Source organism: Garra rufa, chromosome 2 (assembly GCF_049309525.1).
Source record: "Garra rufa chromosome 2, GarRuf1.0, whole genome shotgun sequence".
In the NCBI taxonomy this organism is placed as follows: domain Eukaryota; kingdom Metazoa; phylum Chordata; class Actinopteri; order Cypriniformes; family Cyprinidae; genus Garra; species Garra rufa.
The window spans coordinates 61,959,682-61,974,265 of record NC_133362.1 but is presented as its reverse complement, the minus strand read 5'-3'; the positions used below and the strand labels follow the sequence as shown (position 1 = coordinate 61,974,265).

At 37.5% G+C, this 14,584-nt stretch overlaps 1 non-coding gene across 1 annotated transcript; it reads right to left on the bottom strand.

Annotated features, from left to right (window-relative positions):
* Positions 1-1,611: 1,611 nt before the first annotated feature.
* On the bottom strand, positions 1,612-1,684 carry trnav-cac (transfer RNA valine (anticodon CAC)). Its single transcript has one exon. It is a non-coding gene; the product is annotated as a tRNA-Val (tRNA).
* Positions 1,685-14,584: the final 12,900 nt, after the last annotated feature.

The window sequence follows — 14,584 nt, the reverse complement described above, 5'->3', positions numbered from 1 at the left end:
ATGCTCAGAAACAGCAATAAATGGAATTAAGCGGAATTTCCCTGAATTGAATTCCACTTCCTGTAATTCCAATTCAATTCCAATTCTGTTTCCTGTAATTGTTGTTGAATTCCAATTACATTTCCTTCTTTGAATTGGAATTGTTGAGTTCATTCCTGAATTAACCCCAACCCTGTTTCCAAAACATCACTCCTCAAAGTCCTCATTTTACTGTATAAGTGTAAATGTAATAGAAAAAATGACTGCCTCTGAGTGTAAGCCAGACTGGAATCTACTGTGGTTGGCCCAATTTACCCAACATAAATCAGCTGTGTGTCAATTATTCAATTGTTTGTTTATTATCAGCTGAGATATATTTTTGATATTGATATTGTTTTTGAACTGATATCATTGCAGAAGCAGAGGTTTTTATACTGTATCTAAGGTTTGGAATATTGTTTTTGCTATTGTGGGATGTTGTGTGTTAACATTCGTAAATACTACAAAAACAATCCATAATTTTGTTGGGAGGTATAGCTTGTCTGTTAAGAAAATGTAAGCATTGTGGAAATGTGTTCACTGACTGCATATTGGGTGAAAACGACATGAAATGTGTGAATGGTATGGCCACAAAAGACCGATGCTGTGCTAATTGTGTTTAGAGTTTTGAAAATGTGACAACTGTTTGGACAAACGCTTGTTAGCGACTGAAAAAAACTGTAAACACCTCACCTGACTTTGCAAACATTTCATGTTTTCCCACAAAAGAGAAACACTGTCTCTGCTCGGTTTCGAACCGAGGACCTTTCGCGTGTTAGGCGAACGTGATGACCACTACACAACAGAAACTTGATTAGGATCCACCGTTCTTTTAACTCGGCTTGGCAGAAGGCCTTTGTAGTGTTGACGAAGAAAGCAACAGATCCCTACTTAAGCAATTTTGGAAAAAGCCACCAGCTGTTGCCGCCCAGTTTCGAACTGGGGAACTTTCGCATGAGGGGAACGTGACAACCACTACACTATGGAATCCTGTTCAGAGATGACTGCCAGCAATCTCCTGGTGATCGCTTGTGGAAGAGCGAACTAAGGAAAAGATAATTAAACACCTCACCTGACTTTGCAAACATTTCATGTTTTCCCACAAAAGAGAAACACTGTCTCTGCTCGGTAAATCCACTTGGCAGAAGGCATTTGTAGTGTTTACGAAGAAAGCAGTAGATCCCTACTTAAACAATTTTGGAAAAAGCCAACAGCTGTTTCAGCACAGTTTCAAACTGGGGACCTTTCGTATGTGAGGTGAATGTGATAACCATTACACTACAGAAACTTATACAAAGAAGACATCCAGCAATCTCTTGGTGATCGCTTGTTGAAAAACCTATAAAGGAAAAGATTACTAAATCTCTCGTCTGACGATGCAAACAATTAATGTTTTACGTCCAAGGCAAAAAGCTGTTTCCGCTCAGTTTGGAACCGAGGACCTTTCGCGTGTAAAGCGAACGTGATGACCACTACAGAAACCTGACGGGGAGCCTCTCTTCTTTTAACACTACTTGGCAGAAGAGGCCTTTGTAGTGTTGACTAAGAATGCAGCAGAGCCTGGCTTAAGCATTTTTGGAAAAAGCCAGTAGCTGTTTCCACCCAGTTTCGAACTGGGGACCTTTCGTGTGTGAGGCGAACGTGATAACCACTACACTATGGAAACTTGCAAAAAGAACACAGCCAGCAATCTCCTGGTGATCGCTTGCTGTAAAAAGAATAAAGGAAAAGATAACTAAATCCCTCCCCTGACTTTGCAAACAGTTCATGTTTACCCACAAAAGACAAACACTGTTTCTGCTCGGTTTCGAACCAAGGACTTTTCGCGTGTTAGGCGAACGTGATGACCACTACACTACAGAAAGTTGATTAGGATCCACCGTTCTTTTAACTCGGCTTGGCAGAAGGCCTTTGTAGTGTTGACGAAGAAAGCAACAGATCCCTACTTAAGCAATTTTGGAAAAAGCCACCAGCTGTTGCCGTCCAGTTTCGAACTGGGGACCTTTCGCATGAGGCGAACGTGACAACCACTACACTATGGAATCCTGTTCAGAGATGACTGCCAGCAATCTCCTGGTGATCGCTTGTGGAAGAGCGAACTAAGGAAAAGATAATTAAACACCTCACTTGACTTTGCAAACATTTCATGTTTTCCCACAAAAGAGAAACTCTGTTTCTGCTCGGTAAATCCACTTGGCAGAAGGCATTTGTAGTGTTTACGAAGAAAGCAGTAGATCCCTACTTAAACAATTTTGGAAAAAGCCAACAGCTGTTTCAGAACAGTTTTCAAAAGGGGGACCTTTCGTATGTGGGGTGAATGTGATAACCATTACACTACAGAAACTTGTGCAGAAAAGACAGCCAGCAATCTCGTGGTGGTCGCTTGTTGAAAAACCTATAAAGGAAAAGATTACTAAATCTCTCGTCTGACGATGCAAACAATTAATGTTTTACATCCAAGGCAAAAAGCTGTTTCCGCTCAGTTTGGAACCGAGGACCTTTCGTGTGTAAAGTGAACGTGATGACCACTACAGAAACCTGACGGGGAGCCTCTCTTCTTTTAACACTACTTGGCAGAAGAGGCCTTTGTAGTGTTGACTAAGAATGCAGCAGAGCCTGGCTTAAGCAATTTTGGAAAAAGCCAGTAGCTGTTTCCACCCAGTTTCGAACTGGGGACCTTTCACGTGTGAGGCGAACGTGATAACCACTACACTATAGAAAATTGTAAAAAGAACACAGCCAGCAATCTCCTGCTGATCGCTTGCTGTAAAACGAATAAAGGAAAAGATAACTAAATCCCTCCCCTGACTTTGCAAACAGTTCATGTTTACCCACAAAAGAGAAACACTGTTTCTGCTCGGTTTCGAACCGAGGACTTTTCGCGTGTTAGGCGAACGTGATGACCACTACACAACAGAAACTTGATTAGGATCCACCGTTCTTTTAACTCGGCTTGGCAGAAGGCCTTTGTAGTGTTGACGAAGAAAGCAACAGATCCCTACTTAAGCAATTTTGGAAAAAGCCACCAGCTGTTGCCGCCCAGTTTCGAACTGGGGACCTTTCGCAGGAGGGGAACGTGACAACCACTACACTATGGAATCCTGTGCAGAGATGACTGCCAGCAATCTCCTGGTGATCGCTTGTGGAAGAGCGAACTAAGGAAAAGATAATTAAACACCTCACCTGACTTTGCAAACATTTCATGTTTTCCCACAAAAGAGAAACACTGTCTCTGCTCGGTAAATCCACTTGGCAGAAGGCATTTGTAGTGTTTACGAAGAAAGCAGTAGATCCCTACTTAAACAATTTTGGAAAAAGCCAACAGCTGTTTCAGCACAGTTACAAACTGGGGACATTTCGTATGTGAGGTGAATGTGATAACCATTACACTACAGAAACTTGTGCAGAGAAGACATCCAGCAATCTCTTGGTGATCGCTTGTTGAAAAACCTATAAAGGAAAAGATTACTAAATCTCTCGTCTGACGATGCAAACAATTAATGTTTTACGTCCAAGGCAAAAAGCTGTTTCCGCTCAGTTTGGAACCGAGGACCTTTCGCGTGTAAAGCGAACGTGATTCAATTCAATTCAAGTTTCAATTCAAGTTTATTTGTATAGCGCTTTTTACAATACAAATTGTTGCAGAGCAGCTGTACAAAAGTTTTAGGCTACTACAATATATTTAGTAGCTTATTAGTGGTGAATACTGTATGTTGAGTCAATGTACATATGATATAAATATTAAAATCAGTAACTGTGTGATCAAACAGATGATGAACACTAATTGCAATGGTTATGTGCTGTAATCGACTTGTAGGAAAATTATGTAGTGCTGTATGTTGTTTCAAGGCTGGCATCATCTGCGGTCCTCTGAGGGGTTGGCATCATCTCTTCTTCTGAATCCAGGCTGAATCTTGTGTAAACCCTAGTTACCACGGGATGGAATCCCGTGGCAGAGACAGAGAAACAAAGAAATAATTAGCGTAGCTGCTGTTCCAACTTCCGACCAAACAAAAATGATGTGTTTAGCCCAAGTTGAGGAATATTAATGTGCATTTGATCAGATGTAACTGAAATTACAACGTTATGAGATACATTATGTGAATGCTTGGCTAAAGAGATGAGTCTTTAATCTAGATTTAAACATAGAGAGTGTGTCTGAACCCCGAACGTTATCAGGAAGGCTATTCCAGAGTTTGGGAGCCAAATGAGAAAAGGCTCTCCCTCCTTTAGTGGACTTTGCTATCCTAGGTACTACCAAAAGTCCAGAGTTTTGCGACCTTAGGGAGCGTGAGGGATTGTAGCGTAGTAGGAGACTAGTTAGGTATGCAGGAGCTAAACAATTTAGGGCCTTATAGGTAAGAAGTAATATTTTGTAAGTGATACGGAACCTAATAGGTAGCCAGTGTAGAGACTGTAAAACTGGGGTAATATGATCATATTTTCTTGACCTGGTAAGGACTCTAGCAGCTGCATTTTGGACTACCTGTAGCTTATTTATTGAAGAAGCAGGACAACCACCTAGTAGTGCATTACAATAGTCCAGTCTAGACGTCATGAATGCATGAACTAACTTTTCTGCATCAGAAACAGGTAACATGTTCCGTAGCTTAGCAATGTTTCTAAGATGAAAGAATGCTGTTTTTGTAACATAGGAAATATGATTTTCAAAAGACAGGTTGCTGTCTAATATTACACCCAAATTTTTGACTGTAGAGGAAATAACAGTACATCCATCTAGTTGCAAGTTGCAGTTTAAGAGATTCTGTGTACTGTTTTTTGGTCCAATAATTAATATCTCGGTCTTATCTGAATTTAACAGTAGAAAATTATTGGTCATCCAGTCTTTCACATTTTTAACACACTCTGTTAACTTTGCTAAGTTAGAAGTTTCATCTGGTCTTGTTGAAATATATAGTTGAGTGTCATCAGCATAACAATGGAAACTAATCCCATATTTCCTAATAATATTACCGAGGGGTAACATGTAAATTGAAAATAGTAGAGGACCTAGGACAGATCCTTGTGGCACTCCATACTTTACTGGTGATAACTGCGATGACTCCCCGTTTAAATAAACAAAGTGGTAGCGATCGGACAGGTATGATCTGAACCATCCTAAAGCCTGCCCTTGAATACCTGTATAGTTTTGTAATCGATTTATGAGTATTTCATGATCTATAGTGTCGAACGCAGCACTAAGATCAAGTAAAACTAGCAATGAGACGCAGCCTTGATCTGACGCAAGTAGCAAGTCGTTTGTGATTTTTACAAGTGCAGTTTCTGTGCTATGATGGGGCCTGAAACCTGACTGAAATTCTTCAAAGATATTATTATTTTGCAAGAAGGAGCACAATTGAGCAGACACAACTTTTTCTAGGATTTTAGACATAAATGGAAGATTAGAAATGGGTCTGTAATTTGCCAGTTCACTAGGGTCTAGCTGTGGTTTCTTAATTAGAGGTTTAATAACCGCTAGTTTGAATGGTTTTGGGACATGGCCTAAAGATAACGATGAGTTAACAATATTAAGAAGCGGTACTTCTGCTACAGGTAACAACTCTTTTAGTAATTTAGTGGGTACAGGATCTAATAGGCATGTTGTTGGTTTAGATGTGGTGATAAGTTTATTTAATTCTTTCTGTTCTATAGTTTTAAAGCACTGGAGTTTTTCTTCCGGTGTAATGACTAATGTTGAAGTATCAGTTGCTGTGGTATCTATATTAGTTATCGTGTTTCTAATGTTGTCTATTTTATCAGTAAAGAAATTCATAAAGACGTTACTATTAAACTGTGCAGGAATATTCAGGTCAGGAGGTGTTTGGTTATTTGTTAATCTAGCCACTGTGCTAAATAAAAACCTTGGATTGTTTTGTTTTTTTTCTATGAGTTGGTGGATATACTCGGCTTTAGCAGCTTTTAAAGCCCGTCTATAGCTGGACATACTGTTTTTCCATGCAATTTTAAAAACTTCTAAGTTAGTTTTTCTCCATTTACGCTCAAGATTACGAGTTTCTTTTTTGAGAGAATGGGTATTACTGTTGTACCATGGCGCAGTACGTTTTTCTCTAACCTTTTTTAGCTTGATTGGGGCAACAGCTTCTAATGTGTTAGAGAAGATAGTGCCCATGTTACTAGTCATTTTGTCTAGTTCATGTTTATTTATGGGTGCACAGAGCAGTTGAGATAAATCAGGCAGGTTATTTGTGAACCTATCTTTGGTAGCAGGAACAATAGTTCTGCCCAGACGATAGCGCGGAGCTATATAGTTAACATCTGTAATACGCAGCATGCACGATACGAGGAAATGATCAGTAACATCATCGCTTTGAGGTACGATATCTATATCAGTAAGATCAAGTCCGTGCGATATAATTAGATCTAGTGTATGATTAAAACGATGAGTGGGCCCAGTGACATTTAGTTTGACTCCAAAAGAGTTTATCAGGTCAGTAAACGCAAGTCCTAACGCATCATTTGTATTATCAACATGAATGTTAAAATCCCCAGCAATTAATGCTTTATCAAAATTAACCAATAGGTCAGAAAGGAAATCTGCAAATTCTTTTAGGAATTCTGTATACGGCCCTGGAGGTCTATACACAGTAGCCAGAGCAAGAGATAGGAGAGATTTATTTTGCATATCTGACAGAGTAACATTAAGTAGGAGTACTTCAAATGAATTAAACCTGTACCCTGTTTTCTGAGTAACATTGAAAATATCACTATAAATTGTTGTAACACCAACGCCACGACTAATCTGACGAGGCTCATGCTTATAACAGTAGTTTGGTGGAGTAGACTCATTCAGACCAATATAATCATTTGGTTTTAGCCAAGTTTCAGTCAAGCAGAGTACATCAAAGCTATTATCTGTGATCATTTCATTTACAATAAGTGCTTTGGGTGCGAGTGATCTAATTTTTAGGAGCCCAAGCTTTAAAAATTGTTTTTGTTCATTTACAGTGCATTTTTCTGGTTTAATCACGATTAGATTTTTTCTAGATCCTGCATAAAATTTTAGTTTTGACCTCACTATTCGAGGAACAGACACAGTCTTTATAGATTGCACAGCACCAATACTATCGTTTAAATGTGCATAACAAAAGCCATCAACACAACTATTTGAAGATTTGCTTACTAGTCAAATGGAGCGCAGCGTCCTGGAGATGTTGTCCGACAGCAGTTCTGCTCCGACTCTGCTGGGGTGCAGGCCATCAGCGCGGAAAAGCCTAGGGCGCTCCCAGAAAAGATTCCAATTATTGACAAAGAGCAGTTTCTGTTCTTTACACCATGACAACAACCATTCATTTAGAGCAAAAAGTCTACTGAACCTTTCGTGTCCACGTCGATACGTGGGAAGCGGTCCTGACACGATGATTCTCGTCGCGGGCGCTGTGCTGCGAACCGTCTCGATCAGGCTCCCGAAATCCCTCTTCAGGACCTCCGTCTGCCGCAGCCTGATGTCGTTCACCCCCGCGTGCAGGACGATCGTGCCGACGCTCACATCGTCCTTCAGGATGGCAGGTATCTGTGAAGAGACATCAACAACGCGAGCACCAGGAAAACAGCGAGTGTGCACTTTACCGTTAGCTAAGTTAGCACGAACGTACCGGACGATGGAGTCTCCGACGATCACAGCGTCGTGTTCCGTCTCGCGGAGGGGAGCGAAGCGGTTCCGGGTGGAGATCTCGAAGACCGGGGGCGGCGGAGGGGGAGAGGTCCTGGCCCGGGGCCTGGCTCGCGCTTTCCTCTGCTGCTGCACCCAGGGTCCGTGGTGTCCCGGCGCCGGAGTGAACGACATCTGGGAGGATCGCGTCCTGGGTGCGCCGGATCTGTGCAGAGAATCACACGGGGTAGAGGTTATGGGAGTGTTAGGATCGAGCTGTACACTTACCCGGGCAAATTCGAGTGCGGTCTTTCGTTTACGCAGCTCGATCTGCCTAGCCAGGAGCTCCTGGATCTGCTTCTCCACGGCCTCCAGCTCCACCAGCACCGAGTGCAGCTCGAACGTGTCCTGCACTCAAAGGTAGACACAAATTCGCCATTAAAGCAAGTAACAGTGAGTAAACAGTTGAAATGTGTGTGAATAGAGAATAAACAATGTATGCAAGATTAGCCGCGACCGCGCTGGAAATGCTAAACGGGCTATAAGCTAGCTGAGTAGCAGGCTCGGGAAAGCAAAAATAAAAACTAATGATAGCAAGGCGTTCCGATTTGTTTTTGTTGTACAACACGACAGGGGGTATATTCACATGTTATGAAAAACAAAAATGATGGTGTATAGAATTGTTTTTAGGTTTAAAAAATAGAAAATAGTAATTTGACTCGACGGAGCTTCAACTCAAGGTGTGCGCTACGACAAACGGGAAGTGCTTGGGCTAAACACATCATTTTTGTTTGGTTGGAAGTTGGAACAGCAGCTACGCTAATTATTTCTTTGTTTCTCTGTCTCTGCCACATCCCGTGGTAACTAGGATTTACACAAGATTCAGCCTGGATTCAGAAGAAGAGATGATGCCAACCCCTCAGAGGACCGCAGATGATGCCAGCCTTGAAACAACATACAGCACTACATAATTTTCCTACAAGTTTGATTACAGCACATAACCATTGCAATTAGTGTTCATCATCTGTTTAATTACACAGTTACTGATTTAATATTTATATCATATGTACATCGACTCAACATACAGTATTCACCACTATTAAGCTACTAAATATATTGTAGTAGCCTACAACTTTTGTACAGCTGCTCTGCAACAATTTGTATTGTGAAAAGCGCTATACAAATAAACTTGAATTGAATTGAATTGAACAAGGACAGGTGTACACAATAATCCAAATCAACACAAACGAGGAGAGGAAGTCCATACAAGGGCAATGGGTGAAACCAAGAACACAGAACAATAGGGGAAGACAATGGGAGAAACCAAAACAGAACAGTCCAATGACCAGAAACACAAGGAGACACGTAACAATAGGAAAGACTTGATACACAAAGAGTGGATTTGTACATTACTCTCATCAGTTTCATCAGTCTCATCAACTCCTCTGCTTTTTGAACATCATCATCAGTGATGCATCCCAATCTGAAATTTGCCAACTTTAAATTTGACGTCAAATAATTGTGAGCATTTCTGTGATAGCCTACTTCTAAAAGATCATTGATTTCTTGTGCATGGAATCATAACTCGCAATAAAATTACACCCATCCTTTTCCATTCACAAGCTTGTGATTGAGTCAACCAAACACCTGGAGTCCATGGAAGCTGTCTTTATGACAGAATATTCTTCAAGAAATCTGTCTATCATTAGACAGAGCAAATTCCAGCAACTATTGTCTTAAAATTAATCAATTCTATCAATCAATATTATTTATTATAATTATTTTAAAATCTCCTTTCAGAACAGCATTTTTTCCCTGACATCTTTCCCTTTTGCTTTACTGACTTTCCCTTGAAATTAACCTGTTATATATTGTTAATCATTTGATGTTAACTTTTACTTCAAATTGTTGGCAAGACAATTGTTTATATTCACAAAGTTTTATAAATATGTAAGTTGATGTATGGAATCTTATTAAATAACCTTCGTCTGAATATCATTGTGCTTAACATTTTTATTACTTTCAATAGTTACAGTTTCCCAAGCTGGTGTTTGTGAAGGAGTTAGGGGGTTTATGAGTTTAACGAAAATCTAATAATTAATTAAATCATTAAAAAATGGCAAAAAAAAATTAATGAAAAATGAAACCTTTGTTAGGAGCAGTTTGGAGAAAACATATTTTTTTTAGATGAATATGAAGTTGGAGATTTTGCTTGTATTGATCACCATTGTGTGTCATGTTCATGATTCACCAATTTCAAGACTTCATAATTCACCAATTTGGTTTTGAATTGGGAAAAAATTTGACTTTTTTTTCTGAAAACAAGACAATCATTTTTACTCATCTAGAAAATCCTTCTTGATTTAGAATTTTTAGATATTTTCATAAAAAAATTCATAAAAAAATCTAAGCTAGTAAAGCATTTTTTGCAGTGTTAAAGTTGTTATAAGTCACAAAAATGTATTATATTTCTTAACATTTGTATTACTTTTCATGTGAGAAAATAAAGTCATATATGTGGGACAGTGTGAAGTTGAGTTAATTTGTTAGGAAATATTTTTGTTTGCAATATACCCTTAAACTGTTTCAGTTATAATTCAACTATATCAACTATAAAATTACTGTTAGATAACTTAATTGTCTTTTGGTGTGTTTTCATCAAAATGAGCACAAGTATTTTTTGACATTTGGTGAATGCAAATGAGTTTTTAATATTATAGTTTGCCCAAAATATTTTAACAATTTGCAATAATGGAAAAAATTGGCATGTTTTATTTATTTATTTATTTATTTATTTATTTATTTATTTATTTATTTATTTATTTATTATTATTTTTATTTGTGGTCATGCGTTTGTTTCATGTATTTGAAATGTTGAAGAGTGAGCAGGACTTTTATTTTGGAGTGGTGCTGTGAAGTCATGCTGCAGCGTCTCTCTCCTGCATCTGTTGTGATTCTGCTGAGTTAAAGGATTTTTTTTTTTTTTTTACATTTACACTGTTTTAAATCAGTGCAACCCGTCGAGTCTGTTTTATAGTTTTTACTAACAATGTAAAGTTAATTTGTTAAAATTGACTGCAACATTAATGCTTCATCTAACGTTTATGCAGGTTATTTTGTTCGAGTAAAGCGCATTCACAGGTGAGTAACGTTACTGCGGTAAAGTTGGTTTCATATTCGCACATTCGGATTTGTGTGTTCAATAGCTTTGTTAATATACATTTAAAAAGGATACTCACAATTAATTTGTATTGCTGACTATAACAAGCAGTATCTACAATCCATTTTTCAGCAGAAGTCGATGTTTTTAGAAAGCTAAAAAACACGTTCAAGCCTATGGAGTGATGTGACGTCATCGCCACCGGAGGGACCGTCTACAAATTACATGAAACTTTTATGGCAAGTTGCTAAAGACTCTTTTGAGCTGAAAAGCAGTTCCAGAGCATGTTGATATATGACACATTTTTGATTTATATATTTAATAAACAATTTGTGCCTGAAGTGTAAGTTTGTTTGCTACTATTGTGTTAATTACTGAGGTTCCTTTTATGACGCCTGATTAAGTTCAGTAGCTTTTAAAAGGCTTTTAAAAGTTCATGAACACATTTGAAAATTTTATTTTGACCCTAATAAACATACTACAACTTTTTATTGTGCAATAATTTTCTTAATGTGGTCAATTTCTACTATTTAATAATGTGTTGTATTGGTTTCTTCATTAAAAGAAAATTTAGTTCAGTTATTTGCTCTAGATGTTTCATTTCTATCATCATTGTATTCTATGGGGCTCTTCAGTGTCACAGCATCCAGTTCAATAACTTTTGAAAAGAAGGTCACACTGCTTTAAAACAAGTTGCTAAATATTTATTTGACTATAAAGAACATACTACAAGTCTTTAATGTGCAATTATTTGCTCTAAATGTTTCATTTCTATCATCATTGTATTCTATGGGGCTCTTCAATGTCACAGCATCCAGTTCAATAACTTTTGAAAAGAAGGTCACACGACTTCAAGACAAGTTGCTAAATATTTATTTGACTATAAAGAACATACTACAAGTCTTTAATGTGCAATTATTTACTCTAAATGTTTCATTTCTATCATCATTGTATTCTATGGGGCTCTTCAATGTCACAGCATCCAGTTCAATAACTTTTGAAAAGAAGGTCACACTGCTTTAAAACAAGTTGCTAAATATTTATTTGACTATAAAGAACATACTACAAGTCTTTAATGTGCAATTATTTGCTCTAAATGTTTCATTTCTATCATCATTGTATTCTATGGGGTTATTCAGTGTCACAGCATCCAGTTCAATAACTTTTGAAAAGAAGGTCACACGACTTCAAGACAAGTTGCTAGATGTTTATTTGACTATAAAGAACATACTACAAGTCTTTAATGTGCAATTATTTGCTCTAAATGTTTCATTTCTATCATCATTGTATTCTATGGGGCTCTTCAATGTCACAGCATCCAGTTCAATAACTTTTGAAAAGAAGGTCACACTGCTTTAAAACAAGTTGCTAAATATTTATTTGACTATAAAGAACATACTACAAGTCTTTAATGTGCAATTATTTACTCTAAATGTTTCATTTCTATCATCATTGTATTCTATGGGGTTATTCAGTGTCACAGCATCCAGTTCAATAACTTTTGAAAAGAAGGTCACACGACTTCAAGACAAGTTGCTAGATGTTTATTTGACTATCAAGAACATACTACAAGTCTTTAATGTACAATTCTTTGCTCTAGATGTTTAACTTTTACCATCATTGTATTTTGTGGGATTCTAGTGACACACAATCCAGTTCAATAGCTTTTGAAAGGACGGTCACACGCCTACTTAACAAGTCAACACAGTCTCATCTGGAACCAATAGAACACATCGAAGCCCATGTTTTCGCGATGTAACGTGTGTTTTGTTGTTTAATTGTAATAAAGAGTTATCATCAATATGAGGTGTCAAACAATATTCTCCAGGTGTTAAATTAATGGACTGGATATAAAATATTTTCCTGTTGTTTGTCATGTTCATTTAACATTAAACTCGTGCAATATCAACATTTTTGTGCATTGATTTTTGTTTGCAGTCTTGCAGGACAGTTCCTGTCCATGGTGCTGAATTCATCATTGATACGTTACATGCACACGAATAATACTATAATTTACAACAATCTTAGATCACTTCTAATTGTTAGATCACTTCGCTGACAGATGAGTAAACGCCCACAGTGCGTAATCTGGGAAAGACTTAATTGGAGAAGGTGTAACAAAATGCATACTTGAAATGCATACTTACAAATTACCGTACCGTTTCAACACTCATGAAGAAGCTACAACGTACTAATAGTTGATAATGAGTGTTCAAAGGGAATGTGTTTTAGGAACGATGAAATCTGAATAGAACACACCCCATATTTATCAGTGCAACAGCTGATTCACATTCGGGGAAGCCTTTAAATATCCAGGTAATCTGTCCCCAGATGTTGGACGGGGTAAAAAGCAGACACACTGACGTGCTAAAAATAAATTGATGGGATTGACCTACAATGGGAAGGTATAGAAAAGGGAGCAACTTAAGTAGATCAGACGTCTGGACACAAGCAGGGGGAATTGATGCTGTGGTTAACCAGTTTCACAAATCTGGTGTTTTAAATAGAAGCACTACATACTCTTCAGACTTATGGTCCGAGCTATCTACAGCTCTATTTGGAAAAGACGATAAAAAAAATCGTCACTGGTTATGGGTGGTGTGGACAAATAATCGAAATGGAGTGCGAGACAAACTACACCTGGCCACAAAAGTTAATCCTGGTGCACCAGAACATGGGGTGGAGGAAATCAAACCAGGACATTACGGTAAGAAAAGTAATTGTACAGTAGCCTACTTAATACGGTCCGTGTACCTACGTATAATTGGTTTTCTCGTTTTTGTTTTCAAAACAAACAAACGAATAAATGATTGGTTTATGCAATATTTACATTTTCTCGGGAACACAAAAACGAATTTCATTCATATTTTCAATTTTGTTTTCATTACACGTCGTTCAAATGCAGATATTAAAAAGTCAACAAAACCAAATTGAAAAATTAGAGTTTTTTTTAACAAACCGCGTTTTAGTACACCAGAAGCTCGCTGCTGCCGCTGAAGGTTTTCACTTGAGACAGGCGTAAACATACGGAGCCCGCTGTGTCACCTGCAGGAGAAAAATAATCAATCTGTGGCGAAGGTTTTGCAATTCGTCCCCTGAGTTTATAAACCGTTTCTGAAAAATTATAGAGTTTGGAGAGAAGGTAAAAAGCAATACAAAACTGTACCGGTTATGTTAATTATTTTGCTTTCAAACTGAATGCAATGTAATATATATTTAATAATAACATTAACAGCATGCATCTATCTCTGGGTGAAAAGCTTATAATAAAATCACCAAAATATGTCTTCATAGAATGAATAGTTCGCAAACACATTTCTAGGTTATTTAAAAATAGAACATTCATGAATTATTGTATTAGAAACATTTTACTGTCTTAAGTGCACTCATTTATTAGCCTATAAATTAAAATAATAATAATAATTACTATTAGTAGTAGTATTATTTATTTAAGGTGACGCAAACAGCTTATATACTGTTTCAGCTATTAAAATAGTTCAGCAAAGTGGTTGCTTCATTTCATTTTTTTATTAAGTTAATTTAGAAAAACGTTTAGAGCATTTTATTGTTCGTTCAATATATATATATTTTTTTAAGTAACGACCAAGCAGCCAGCGGCAGACAGTGAGTTGATCATAGCTTGTGTTTGATCAGTTTTGCCTTCTCAAATCATCACGACTTGCCTACAATAAAATCTATAGGCCTAAAAGTGTTCAAGTATAAAATAATCTTAATTTCAACATTAAACTAATATAAAAGTGTTTATATTCACCGCCTGTGTTTTATCCCATAGGCAA